At 49.0% G+C, this 14086-nt stretch overlaps 2 long non-coding RNA genes across 2 annotated transcripts in view; one reads left to right on the top strand and one right to left on the bottom strand.

Annotated features, from left to right (window-relative positions):
• Positions 1 to 14086, bottom strand: part of LOC116569947 — a 42154-nt gene that overhangs the window by 19042 nt on the left and 9026 nt on the right. The window lies entirely within an intron of this gene.
• LOC116569948 lies at positions 1043 to 2602 on the top strand. The gene is made up of 3 exons (XR_004277259.1): positions 1043 to 1340; positions 1693 to 1830; positions 1953 to 2602. It is a non-coding gene; the product is annotated as an uncharacterized LOC116569948 (long non-coding RNA).

Raw genomic sequence — 14086 nt, 5'->3', positions numbered from 1 at the left:
AGAGTAGGGAGCGGTCTTGCACCTCTTCTTCTAAAGGCACCAAACCCTCATGAGGGCTCCACTCTCGTGACTTAATCCCCTTCCAAAGGCCTCATCTCCAAATACCACCCCACTGGGAATTAGAGTTCCAATATGTGAATTTTGGGGACACACATTCGGTCCACAGAATTGTAATAAAGCTGGTACTTTCGTCTTCTTCCGCTGGACTCCTGGGACTTTTTCCTCAACCAGTTCCGAACTTCCTCACATACCAATAGCTAAGGTCTAGTGTTGGGGTTGGGGTGGGGCTGATCCAGGGAGAAGCAGATTGTTTCCTTGGTTCAGCCCTTAACCAGTTTTCACAGAACAAATCATTTCCTTTCTTTGAGGCCCTGCACCCAAGCCCACCCTGGCCCTCTTCTGGGGCTGGGGGACGCCACTCCCTTCCCCGCAGGAGGTGTAACCCTCTCCTGTTTTGAGCCAGCTGCTGACAGACCCTTTTTTCCAACCTCTTCCATCTGATAACTCGAGGGGGAGAACTTTGGGAATAGAGAGCAAGGAGAGAGGGCAGAAGTAGGCCAAATAGTCGCCTTCTGGGCAGTGCCCAGCCTCACGCTTCTCAAACGCAAACTGACCCTTTTCAACCAAATGGATGCACAGGGATGCAAGTTTAAGTAGGAGGAAACCTCTCTCAGGGGGCCCCTTGGCTCCTCAGGCGAGTAGAACTCTTCAAGAGCCAACCCCAACAGCTGACCCTGCCATGTCTGAATACATAATACAGACAGACAGACATACATACATACAACACATACATGCCAACTAAATGCAATAAAGATATATAGAATATATATGATAATATACAATAATACTATGTTTATACACATCTTAGGATTTAATGCTACAGACGGATACATATACGCATATGCAGAACAAAGCAAGTATATACACACACATTTGCTACATAGAACAGAACAACCTCCCCACCCCCAAGGCTTTAAGTTCAGTCAATAAACACAAGGAAGGCACTGTTTGCATACTTCAGCTATCCTCAGGGTTAGCTCTCTGAGTCACGCCTCTCCTCCAACTCGGGATTTAAATCTGTTGGGAAGGCAGTATATGGAGGATGAGAAGTCAAGAACCGGGGCCTGCTTCCGACCCGCTCGCTGGCTGTGTGACCTGGAGAGACGCGCCCTCCTGCTTAGCTGCCTGAGTCTCACTGCAGTTGGTGGGGTAGAGGCTGTGCTGTATGGGCTTTCTAGCTCCTTCCATAGGTGTATACTCTGAATGAACAGCCAGTGACTTGTCAGCGGCCAGAGGAAGATGTGATGGGAGAGAGAAGGTGGTGAGCTTGGAAGAGACAGGTAAGAGGGCTGCCCTCACCCACCAGAGTGGTATGGTATGCTACTAGGAAAGGACAGAGATCCAGACATTTTGGCTGAATGCAGGCCTGTCTTATCAATGGTTTCAAGAATGACGTAGATGACTATAGTCCATTTTTGCACCCTTTAAAAGAAAAGTGCAGGGCTGGGCCCTTCATTGGGTGACACAAGGAACAAACACAGTGGTGGACCAGCCACGGACAATTCCACGTTGCTTGCCAACAGGCTCGCCTAAACTGCTGCCTGCAAGGGTCACCAGCCAGATGCTCCAGAACTTGATAAACTAGAAAATGCTATATCCATCTTTCTGTTTAAGTCATGAGCTATTTTTCAGACACATTCCTTCAGGAAAGCTCCCATAGGATTCACTTTTGGTTCTCTCACCTGGCCTCTCCCACCGAAGGCATGATACATATTTATTGAATGTATTGGCACAAGTTGTTTATAAAACCTTCGCTTGGATTGTAGTTAGGTAGGTATATTAGGGAACCTTTTGTGCTTGCTGCAACTCTGGGCTAGAAAGGCGTGATTCAAGATGTTTCCTTTGGGTTTCTCAAATATTTACCTGGGTCCCCTGTATTTTTTGTTTTCTAGTTCCTCCTCACTCAAGCACTTCCCCTCCCTTCCCCCTCCAAGCCCACCTACTCTGGAAGCCTCCAAGATCGGCCCATCGGCGTTTGTCCTGAAACACACAGAAGGATTTCTGCGCTAGATACTGACTTTTTGGTATTTCCTGCTGGAGCTCTGTCTGGGTGGAGTTGCCGCTGAAGTGCCAGAGTTTTCCTGTTTGTGCAGTTGATTTTCAAAACCTTAAATAAACTCTGTTGTGATGTGTTCAGAATCGTAACAACTCAACAGCTGTTTATTGAGCACCTACTACGAGCCCGGCCCTGTTCCAGGGGCTGAGTGGATGGTGGTGACCTCAGAAGACACCCCGTTCAGCGAGCTCTCAGTCAGGTCCAGGACACTGATTAGTAAACAGGCACTTGCCCTCCACGTGGTGAGGGCCGTGAAGGATAAAGTCCAGGGTGCTGGGATGAGAGGTGGGGGTGGGGGCAAATAGCAGGGGCAGCGAACCCAGGCTCAGGCCTGGCAAGGCTTGGGGTCGGGGGTGTGGATGTGCCAACAGAGAACCAAATCCCACTAAAACCAAACCCCCAAAACATGAGAAACTAAAGTTTGTAGAATCTGTTCTCATTTATCTGCAAGTCAATGACTCCCCTTCCTTTGCAAGGAAACTTTTCCAAGCCTTTTTTTTTTTCCCCCATAGCTTGAGTCTCCCAATTCCTTCTGCATCTGCTGCGAGCTACCCTAGAGGCACAAGTCTCCTGAAGTCAGAGGCACCTACAGACGGACGGACGGAGACAGCCTGTGGGAGGGAAGGCCCGGGACTGGGTGAAACGTTGCATTTCCTGCTCGGAAGGAGCAGGGAGAGGTGGGGTCAGGCGGGGAAAGTGAAGGGCTCCCAAGCTTCCAACAATTCGGGTCTTTAGAGGGAATTTCATGATTTCATGTGAAGTGAATTTTAGGCCTGTCCAGCAGGCCCATCTCTCCTCAAACACCAGGGAGGCAACACAAAAGTATATTCCAGAGCGGCTGGAGGTAAGTGACTTGTGTATTTTCTCCTTTTTAGAGTTCTCTGGGTCATTGTTCCCTTCCATTTGTGCAAATAATAAAGACCAACTTCTTGCCAAAAGAAAAAAAAAATTGGGTGTGGGATAGGAAACAAAACAAAGGATTCTGTGTGTCTGGCCAGACAGTTCCCTGTGATTAGGTTTGGATCTACTTTTGATCTCTTGGTCAGGCAATAAAATGCCTATTTATTTAGTTTCAAAATAACTTTTTAAAGGTGTGATTTACACGCCATAAAACGCACCCGTTTTAAGTATACCGTTCTGCGAGTTCCGACAAATGTGTGTGTGGGCGCCACTTTCTCCACAACCAAGACCGGTTGTGACCCCCCGAAGTCCCCTTAGGGCTTCCTCTTGTTCCCCCAGCCCCAGCCAGGCAACCACTGACCCAGTTTCTGTCACCAGAGATCAATTTGGCCTGTTTCAGAACTTCCACTAAATGGAATCCCACCGTGGTGTTCTGTTGTGTCTAGCTGTCTCCCCTGGGATCAGCATCAATTGAGATTGAGTCCTGTTGTTCATGTATTCTCGGTTCATTCCTTTATTTAAAATGCTGATTTAAAAAAAAAGATTTTATTTATTTATTTGACAGAGAGAGAGATCACAAGTAGGCAGAGAGAGAGAGAGAGAGAGAGAGGAGGAAGCAGGCTCCCTGCTGAGCAGAGAGCCCGATGTGGGGTCTGATCCCAGGACCCCGAGACCATGACCTGAGCTGAAGGCAGAGGCTCAACCCACTGAGCCACCCAGGCGCCCTAAAATGCTGATTTTTTAAGGAGCCAGCGGACGTTCGATTTTCACACTCAGGCCGAGGAGGGGATCGAGGTCCCTCCGTTCTACAAATTCTATCAACTCGCCCAGGAAGCGCAGACCCAAGGACTGGGTCAGGTTGGTCGAATCCCATTTAAGCAGCAGCCGGACCCACGAATTTCTGAGGGGCCTGAGCCCAGGAGGACGGGGAGCGACGAGGCACTGACATGAGAGAGGACGACTGGGCTCTTTGTCTGGTTCTAAGTTCAGCAAAATGGGACGATCCGGGAAACAGAAAATATACTGCTGTATTTACATGCGCACCTGCTTCAGGACGCCCGGCAGGAAGCGGCCGGTGGCAGAGTGGGGTCCTGCAGGGCTGGGGTGGGCAGAGATTACCAGGTAAGGGGAAGACCACGTCAGTTGTGTGGCTGATAAATGAGAACTACAAGGAGAGCTGGTCATTCCTGAGCACTCACGGGGCACCTGGCACTCTTCCTACACTCACTGCGTCCTGGGAGTCTCTGCCCGTGCCTGAGTCTCTGCCCATGTCCATCACATCCCTTATCGTATTCCTTTTTCTTTTAAAAGAATTTATTCGACAGAGAGAGAGGGGGAGGACAAGCAGGGGGAGCAGCAGAGGGAGAGGGAGAAGCAGACTCCCCGCTGAGCAGGGAGCCTGATGTGGGACTCGATTCCAAGACTTCAGATCATGACCTGAGCCGAAGGCAGACGCTTAACCGACCGAGCCACCAGGCGCCCCCTTACCATGTTCCTGTGCACTTATCACTGCGAGCCGTGTGCCCCCTGTGTTGGGGGACAGTCCTCGAGCTGCTGGAACTGATTTGCATCCCAGCCTGGACAGCAGACGTACCTGGGACTTATGGGTAACCAGACAGGGCAGGGGACAAGCACCTCAGACCCCCGTGTCACCTGCCTTATCTCCAGTTCTCTGGTTCATGGCATTTTGCTTGACTCAGCATTGCTTGGCCGCTTTCACTTCCCTGTCCCTTTTCCTCAACTTCTTTTATTTTACAGAGGGAGAGAGGGCAGCAGGAGCAGAGAGAGAGAGAGAGAGCAAAGAGAGAATCACAAGCAGACTCCACTCCCAGCACAGAGGAGCCGGTGGTCGCGGGGCTTGATCTCACAAACCTGAGGTCATGACCTGAGCTAATAGAGCGAAGGGTCCAGTGCTTACGGGACTGAGCCACCCCTGCGCCCTTACTCCTCACCTTCTGAAGCAGTAGCTCCTGGGCTCGCTTCCTGATAAATCACATTTACATGATTTCTCCTCTCGGGGTCTGCTTCTGGGGACCCCGGACTTAGACAAAGTAGTGTGGCCACAGTTGTTTTACAAATAAGAAACCCGAGACACTCTCTCTCTCTCTCTCTCTCTCTCTCTCTCTCACACACACACACACACACACACACACACACACACACACACACATCCCTAGCTAGACTGTACTCATCCTTCAGACAGAAACCCAAACTTCACTTTCTTCGGCAGCTTTCCCGGACTCCGCACCCACGGGAAGTCCCCTGCTTATGCTCCCGCACGCCTCCTTTGTGGCACTGATCTCCAGTTCTCAGTCACAATGACCTGCTAGATCATCTCACCCACGACCATCTCCCTGCCAGACTGAGGGCTCTGGGAGGTCAGGAGGCTCTCACCTCTATCCCCAGCACCCCAGCAGAGTTTCTAGAACACAGTAATTGCTCAATAAATTTTTACCAAACAAATGATGTGAAGCTCCTTTAATTCTCTTGCAGGTGTTCACTGGTGGACCTCTTGGCCTCTGCATGGGCCAGAAATGCATAACGTATAACCCCCAGGGGTGACACGAGGCCTCCCGCCCAGCTCCGTACTTCTGGGTATTTAGGGCAAGGTGACATTACTTTGCTCCGGGGGACCAAAATTCAGCATCAGCTGTGGAGCTGAATCCAGATATGAGCCTGGAAGTCTGGGTGAAATTTGAACGGATTATTCGCAGGAAATTTGAATATTATTTTAATGAAATCTGATGCCGCCTAAGCACATATACATTGCGAACTACAGACACGTTCTTGGATCCCTGTCCTTCTCATCAAAAGCACACTTAGTCCTGAGTTCTCATTAGGAAGCTGAGAAGCATCCTGTTTCCTTCTATTCCAACAATGATGATTCCCAGCTATATAAAATTTACAAACTGCTTTGGAAGCATCTGTAGAGAAAGGTGCCATATGAATGTATGAGATTATTGAAATAAATGCTGATTTAGAGATTCCCCAGGTGGATAGTTAAAATATACCCAGGCTCACACATAACGCTCATACCCCACACTCAGGGTACTTTCCGCTCTGATCAGCAGGGATAAATTTTCCTACTTGACAGTTGACTGTAAATCAAAAGTGTGTTCGAATAGTCACCAGATTTCTGCTGCTGTGTGCTGCTGTTTTCGACAATCCTTCACCTCCCGGGACACAGGACCTGAAGGATCTTGGCACTTTCTCTCCACTGCACATGGAGAGAGGTGCTTAGCAGCAAAGCAAATATGAGTGGAGAATATAAATAAGTCAGGGTAGCCTTAGAAAAGTTGACCTCTGGATCCACCATTTTTTTCCCCAGTAGGTAACAGAATAAGAAATCAGGAGTTTCCCAGGTTTTTACCAATGCAAAAGAAAATACTTGTGTAACAGTATATGGAGAGTATTTGACCATCAATAAATACTGAGTAAATAATTCTGAAGGTAAACACAAGCCCTTATTTCCATAAACCCTGATTACTGGGCTAAACTAACTGAACTTTCTCCTTCTGATTTAATCCCTCATAATCCTGCCCATCCATGTTTGCTTGGAGGAGCTCAAATAAACCAGACTGTTCCACACCCCAGTACCTTTGCACATGCTGCCCTTTGTGCCTGCACCAGAATGCTCCCTGTTAATCCAGATGGGCTGGGGTCACTTTCGGATATTTTAATACCCAGTTACAGGATAACCTTTCATTTCCTTTATGAAGTTTTTCTTGACACATTCTCCCACTCTTAGAACTGCCACTTTATCCCGCGCAAATGCACATATCTATTTAACACAAACATGGCTGGGCTCTCTTGGGAAGTCCTCTGCTCTCCCCCTGTACACTTTGAGGTCATAATCAATACTCCATTGCTACCCAGTTGCCTCCTTGTGATCTCCCAAGCCTCTTCCCAAAGCATTTTGAGTAATGTATATTTTGCTGAAATGTTCACAACGGAGGTCAGTGGAAGGCTTACACGAAACACCACGTGGGCAAACTTTGTAAAATCGCCACCATTCCCAAAGCCTCTTCTCTCATTAGCAGCAGGCTTCCTGCCTGCCTAGTTGTCATCCCAATCCCATTTAGCATTTCAGCCCTTTCAACCCTTCCCCGTTCATAAAGGAGAAAGCCTCAAAATCCCTGAAGTTTCAGGGCCTTTCATCGAACAAGCCATCTCTTTGAGATTCCTCTTAAAAGGCCAGGGTAACAACATCAAATACATTTCTTCTCTTCCTGCTAAAGACTCGAGCTCCTTGAGGGTCAGAATCAAGCGTACACACCTTGGTGTCTCCCATGCAAAATATTTAAAATATTTGTGAAACATCAGGATAAGAGAATCTAGCCACAGAATAAAATCTCTGAAGTTCCACTGTGACCATGGCTTTCTTCTGCTCAAACACCTTCCGTACCTTCTCCACTCGTGCTCTGGCCAAATGCCCCTTCTTCCTGACTATGATGGCTATGATGGGCCGTCTCCCCTCAAGGCCACCATGCATAATGTTGCCTTCGGGTGTCCATCTGAGTCATCTCTCCAGCCCTGGAATAACCTGTGTCACTCAAGAAAGTGGCTGGTGGTGGGGTACCATAACCCCATGGAAGGCCACCGTGGATGCAATTGGTCTGGTCTTGTGGTCCATTCAACTCCTAACCCTTCTTCAAGGCTCAATGCCTCACCGACCTCTGGAGAGGTCCCTGAGGGTTGCAGTCCAGACATAATTCACTCCCTTGAGTCCTCAGGTTATAAGCCTTGAATGCAGCCACTCTGATGCCCCTGAATTATCCGGACTTACATTATCATGCAATTGGGGGGACTGAGGTTTTGAGGTCATCCCTCTTCCCAGAATGTGCTCGTGATTAGACCTATTGACTGAAATTTTCAGGCCTTTTGCCCATTTCCAGACTTGCAGTATGCGGGTGCTTCTCTTGCCCCTTGAAGTGATGTGGTCATGTGTGTCCCTTTAATTTGCTTTGCCCAGTAAAAGGTAAGCAGAACAGACATGAGCCCCTTTGGAGAAGAGGCTTTCAGAGGGAGAAGCATGATGAGCAGGTGAGTGGTTGATCCCACCGTGTGTCCCCCTGACCCAGGGACTGGCAGCGTGAGAGCTGTCCGGGGGATCGTTCACCTGTCCGGAGTCTTGAGGAAAGGCCCAAGTGATTCACAGTGGGCACATGGTGTGAGCAAGCAGTCAGCTGTGGTTGTGTTATATCGGCTTGATCCAGAGGTTATTTGAATAATTAATAATTAGTAATAATAATAACATTAATTAATAACAAAGTTACGCTTGCACAACCAGACCTATCCAGACAGACTGTAAGTTCCTTGCAGAACCCAGGCAAAGCTGACCTCACTATCCCCCAGAGAACATAGCACAATGTCCCCAGGGCATCTGATAACTTTTGCTGAATGACTCTATAGACTGAGATATGGTGCATAGAGGAGACTGGAGAGTAGGACTTGGTGTCAGGACTTCAGCCAGAGGCTTTGGCCTTGGGAAATCCTAAAGAAGTGTATCAGATGATTCTAGCAGTATTCTAATAAGGTTCTCACACGCGAGGAGGCAGGAGAGCGTAAGGCTAGGAACCTGGGCTCTCACGCTGGACTGGCCTGGGATTAAGGGCAAAGTTCTGCCAGGCACTGGGCCGCATGACCTGTGGGCCCATTAGTGCAGTTGTTTGAATTGGAAATGACATCACGACTTGCTGTATAGGATTACTGCGGGGATTAAATGAGAGAATGTATGTAAAGCTTCTGGCACATAATGAATGGCAACCAACGTCATTCTCTGAGGCTGTCCTCCCATCAAATGTGTGTGGGTTGTACGAAATCTTGCTTAATTCTCTGGGAACGACTTCCCTTCGTTTACTCCCTCTGAGATCTTGGTCACTTGCCTAGTCCTTGAATTTATTTAGCTTGGTCTACCTCAGATCCCTGGGGTTTTGCTTTTACTGCCCTATGCACACTCTGGCATTCTGAGAAATCCCATCTGCAACTGACTGGAATTGGCAGTAGCCCTTGGCAAAGGACGTCAGGGGGTGGGGGAGGGGAAGCATTTCTTGCAACCGGCGGTCTGCTGCCAAAATCTTAAACAGGGCCCTCCACGTGGTGGGTGAAGTCAGGGAGGTGATCTTCGTGGGGCAGAAAAAATTGAGGAGGTCATGGTGACCAGGTCCAAGGAAGCCCTACGTTGGCCTGGGCCCTGGCTCACGGAGCAGGTGATCCTTCTACTGAACCCTGGGATCCTATCTTTGATGGTGAAGGCAGCAGGGACGCCTGTGAATGTGTCAATGATTGACTCCTTTCGTACCCTGGGGCTTGGTATGGCGCCTGAGGGCTTGTGTTTCCTTGAACTCCCAGCCTAGCGAGCCCTGTGTTCTTAGGTTCATGCGTTGTCCGTGACTGAGTCCTTGAGGCTACCTCTGTCCATGTCCCCCGCCCCCACCCCCTGGGGAGGCAGCCGCAGTGAGGTAGCTGGTCCAATCTCTCCAAAGGTGCTTGTGTAACTTGTTTTTCCAAGTCTTGGCAGGAGCTCCAGGGCTGAAGTGAGAAAGGCTGTTTACATTCTAGAAGAGCAGTCCCGAGCAGTGTCTGACATCAGGACTGTCCCCAATCAATCCCTGCTCCCCCGCAGCTTCTTCTCTCTGGGATGGCTTGTGACCCAGAAGCAAGGAGCCTGAGCGTGAAGAAGACAGGCTGTGACGAAGCCTTCACCCAGCACCAGGGGTCCGCGGCCGCCTTGTGTAAACCTGAGAGGCGAGGGAGCAGCTTGAGAACGAGGCTTTTGTCGCCTCCGTGTTTGGTGCAGTGGCTCGCACTGAGCGCAGTGCGTGGTGGCCACGATCAGTGGCCATCCACTAAGTCAGTAACGGGGCAAACGCGTGGACAAGAAAACATGTGAGAGGCCACAGTGGTGGCGGTTCTCAACTGACACGTTAACGGCTTTCTGTGAACGGTGGTACTTCCATTACTAATGCTCATGACTTTATTATCTGGTCGATGCCATGCAAAGGCATATGTGATTTCCTTGCATTCTACGATAGTCAATAGTTCTATAGAATGGTAGCCCCTGTTCCCCTTAATAGCCAAAGAGGCCACAGAGACTCATGGGCCCAAGGTCTGGGATCTTGCCTGAGGTTTACAGACCGTAAAGCAGGACTCAAACGCTCTGGCCAGCACCCAAGCCCCTGCTTTTCCACTTTCCATTTTTTCCCCACGCTGCCCCTCACCCCTGCTGGACTCGGCCACCTGCAGCAGCACAAGAGAGGGACCTCCAAGGAGGGGGGAGGGGGGCCGAGGAGGCAGCACCGCCACTCCCCTGCTGTGGGTAGCCTGCATTCTTGTTGTCACTCCTTCCTCTATCAAATGGGCTTGAATTCAGCATGAAAAGTGCAGTGGGCAGCAGCCCCATTCCAGAGGTCAGCACTTAATACTGAAAACACCCACCCATACTCAGGCCTTCTGGTACCTCGGTCTCCAGACCCTCCCCCCTCCCTGGACACTTTCCCAGTGTGGATGCACACAACTTCCCTCTTTTCCTCCTCTTCTGATTGGCTTCAAGGCTAGGATTTCCCTGCCCTAGAACGATCCTGCTACAACTACTGCCCCATACTTAGACCGTCTCTGGCATCATATATGCACTCTTCAAATATTTACTGAAGTGCGTGCTAACTTCCAGAAGAAATAAGACCAAAACGGGAATCCAGAAGAAAATGGAAAAGCCCGGAGGTCGGGGGAGGGGCTGCAGGCGCCCAGTCTCCTCTCTCCCCGCCTCCCCCTGCCCCAGGACCCATGCAGCCGGGCGGATTCAGAGTTCAGGTTGCCTTTTGATGACCGTAACATCCGAACCGGCAGAAAAGCTCCAGTCGAAGCCAGAGCAGAAAGTGACCACGCAGGGGTTGGTTCCTTGGAAATGTTTCAGCTGTAAGTACTCTCCCCGAGGAAATATCCAAACAACTTCCTCGACCCGCTGGGGGCAAGAAGCAACCACCCGGTGGAGAAGCGCTTCTGCGACCTCGGGCTCCCGGGGCGGGAGTGAGCGCGCGCGGGCGGCTGCGGTGCGTGTGTCCGCGTGCGCGCGCGGTGGCAGCTCGGGGACCGGCCGCGGGGCGCCTTTGACAGCCGCTCTATTCAAACGCCGGGGCCGTGGGCTGGCGCGCGGTGCCTGCCGCCGCCGCTGCTGAGATCATGCTGTTGATTTTGTTTTACAGAGAGCGGCCCAGCCTGTTGTGCAGAGTACAGAATGTTCTCTTCTGTGAACTGAGCTTGAACTTCTCCAACCCACTTTGTCTGAGGAATCACACAGACGCAGAGGGGAAAAGGCAGGGAAGATAACCCCCAAATTGTTGAAATCATTGTGTTCTCTCTGGTTTTGGCCCAGATCTGTTGCTTTTCACGACGCATAATGAAAAATCCCAAGCATTAGAGTTCTTGGAAGAACTGAATGCCTGTGATGTCCTCTGTCTCAGCCAGGGCATGGGGCTTCAACTTTGGAAATGTACAAGTCTGTCACTCTTTCTCCTTGATTTTTGGTTCTTTCCCCTTTATTTTCTTTCTCCCTTTTTTCTTCCTCCTTCTCTCTTTTCTTCCTTCCCATTCCCCTCTCCCTCCCTCTTACCATCTCTCTCTCTTTCTCTCTCTTTCTTCCCTTTAAGGCACTAAAGGGACAAGGACAACAAAAGCCATTTTTCCTGTAAGAGAGAGAAAGGCTTCCAGTGCCTGTGACTTCTCTTGCAGTTGTTCAGGCTATCGTGATTTTAAAAGAGTGTTCCCCAGTGTGTTGTATGGCCCGAGAGAACGGACAGCGAGGGCTTTGGGTTGATGGCCTTCATTAAATCACCCACTTGAGAAGCTGCCCATGCTTGGTAAAAGTGGTTTGAAATTTCTCTTTGAAAACAACCTTTGCCTAGTCTTAGGGCCCAGTCTCCAGATTGGAGGCACTCTGATAAACAGTTTGGGGATCTGCTTGGAGGCTCTGAGTGTGAGACCTCTCTAGGACAGACAGCAGTAGCTTTCCAACTTATTTTTTAATAGCAGTGGATTCCTTTCCTTATACTCATATTTACCCCAAACTCACTGGTAAGGCAGAAGAGCACAACTTCATGTGAGTCATGGATTGGAAGTGTGAGCTGTGGGTCTGAGTCTCCTACTTGTGAGTGTACATAAGATATTGGACAAGTCAATGTGTGAGAGGGACACAAAGCATGTCTTCTGTATGTGTACAGTCATCTACAAGCGTCAAGTGCTATCCTGGGTCACCACCACCAAAAGGATCTTCTCTTGAATTTGCTCTCTACCATGTGCCTCATAACTGGGGGCCCACTGGCTGATGGACCTTGTTCACTGCTGGAAACTGGGAGATTCCTACCAGAGGGTCTACTGAGATGATTCCACTTCCCTGGACAGTCCACGTGACTTTCTGACTTTCCTTTTTAGGTTAACATGCCACCAGAATATTGGTTCATTCATTCATTCAATCCATAAAATATTACTGAATTCTTGTTGTGTTTAAGTTACTGGATGGGACCTAGGGGTTGGGAGATAAGGAAGCTATGTTCATTGCCTTTAAAGAGGTTATTGTCCAGTGGGAGCGGCGGAAATACACAAGTACATACACACGCACCCATTCACACATAATATTTATGTATTCCTTGTAATACAAATGAGGTCAATACATGTTCAATGGAGGGGCAAGTTTAAAATGTGAAGGCAGAGTATTACAGGAACAAGATGAAGATTCTAATAAGTGGGAGTTGAGCCAAGAGCAGTCTAGACAGCAGAATACAGACATCATGAAAATAGTTAACAGGTTAACAGGATAGTGTAGTATATTTGAATATCAGTGAGTAGTTCTTTTGGCTGAGCAGTTGATGCTAGAGGATGTAAGAAGAAGCAAAAAAATACACTGACCCTAGATTGGGGATATCTACTTCCCTCTCTTATGTCTATTGTTAACCATTCTTCTGGAGTCTGTATGAACCTCAGAATCCTACTCAACACAGTTCTCTAAGAGGCCACCACCAGTCAGTCGGTGTTGGCCCCTGAAATAAAACCACCTGTCAGCATCAGGGAAGATGGCAGAGGAGAAGGATCCTGAGCTGACACCCTCCCAGAGATACAACAAGGCCATAACTACACATATTTCAACTCACTCTAAAAACCACCGGAAGACTGGCAGAGCGCATCTTCCACAGCTGGAGTCCTAAAGAAGAGGCCACATGGAAAAGGTTGGGAGAGAAAGAGATGTAGTTGGGAACCAGACACCCAGCCTGACTACCTGCAAGTGGGCAGGAGGGCACCAGCATGGAGGAGGGAGCACAGAAGTAGCAGTTTAAAAGGTGCCTGCATTATACATGCAGGAGATTTGTTGGCTAATTTCAGGATGTGTGGTAGAGGGACAGGGATCTGCAGGAGCTTCCTATGGAAACAGAAGTACTGGTGCGGGCCATTTTCTTGCTCTCCTTTAGCACGGATAGCTGAAAATTTGCAGGAGCCAGCTCTGACACTCTCCATTTCCTTGCCCAGGTGGTCCCCTGTGGATCCAGGTGGACCCCCCATAGGCAGGCTCCCCTCCCAAGGGGCTCCCACCCTGCCACATCCGATTCTGGTGGGCAGCCCCCTGAAACAGAATACCCATTCCTTTCAAGTGCACGTGCAATATTCTGTAGGATAGATCACATGCTAGGCCACAAAACAAGTCTCAGTTACTTGAGAAGACTGAGATCTTGTGGGAAATGGGAAATCAAGTACAAGGAAAAAACCTGGAAAAATACAAACACACGGAGGTTAAACAATACGTTACTCAACAACCGAAGGGTCAATAGAGAAATCAAAGAGGAAACGATATCAGGAGACAAAAGAAAATGTGTATATATAGTGATATATATATGACTAAAGAACAGCAACAAAAAAGAATAAACAAAACCCAAAGTTAGGAGGAAGAAGGAAAAATAGAAGTCAGAGGGGAAATAAATGAAGTAGAGAGTTAAAAAAAAGAGAAAAGAAAGAAATAGAATTAAGGGTGGTTCTTTGATAAGATAAACAAAGTTGACAAACCTTCAGCCACAATAATCAGGAAGA

The sequence above is a fragment of the Mustela erminea genome, chromosome 12 (genome assembly GCF_009829155.1).
Source record: "Mustela erminea isolate mMusErm1 chromosome 12, mMusErm1.Pri, whole genome shotgun sequence".
NCBI classification, from domain to species: Eukaryota; Metazoa; Chordata; class Mammalia; order Carnivora; family Mustelidae; genus Mustela; species Mustela erminea.
This window is presented reverse-complemented; position numbering and strand designations above follow the sequence as displayed.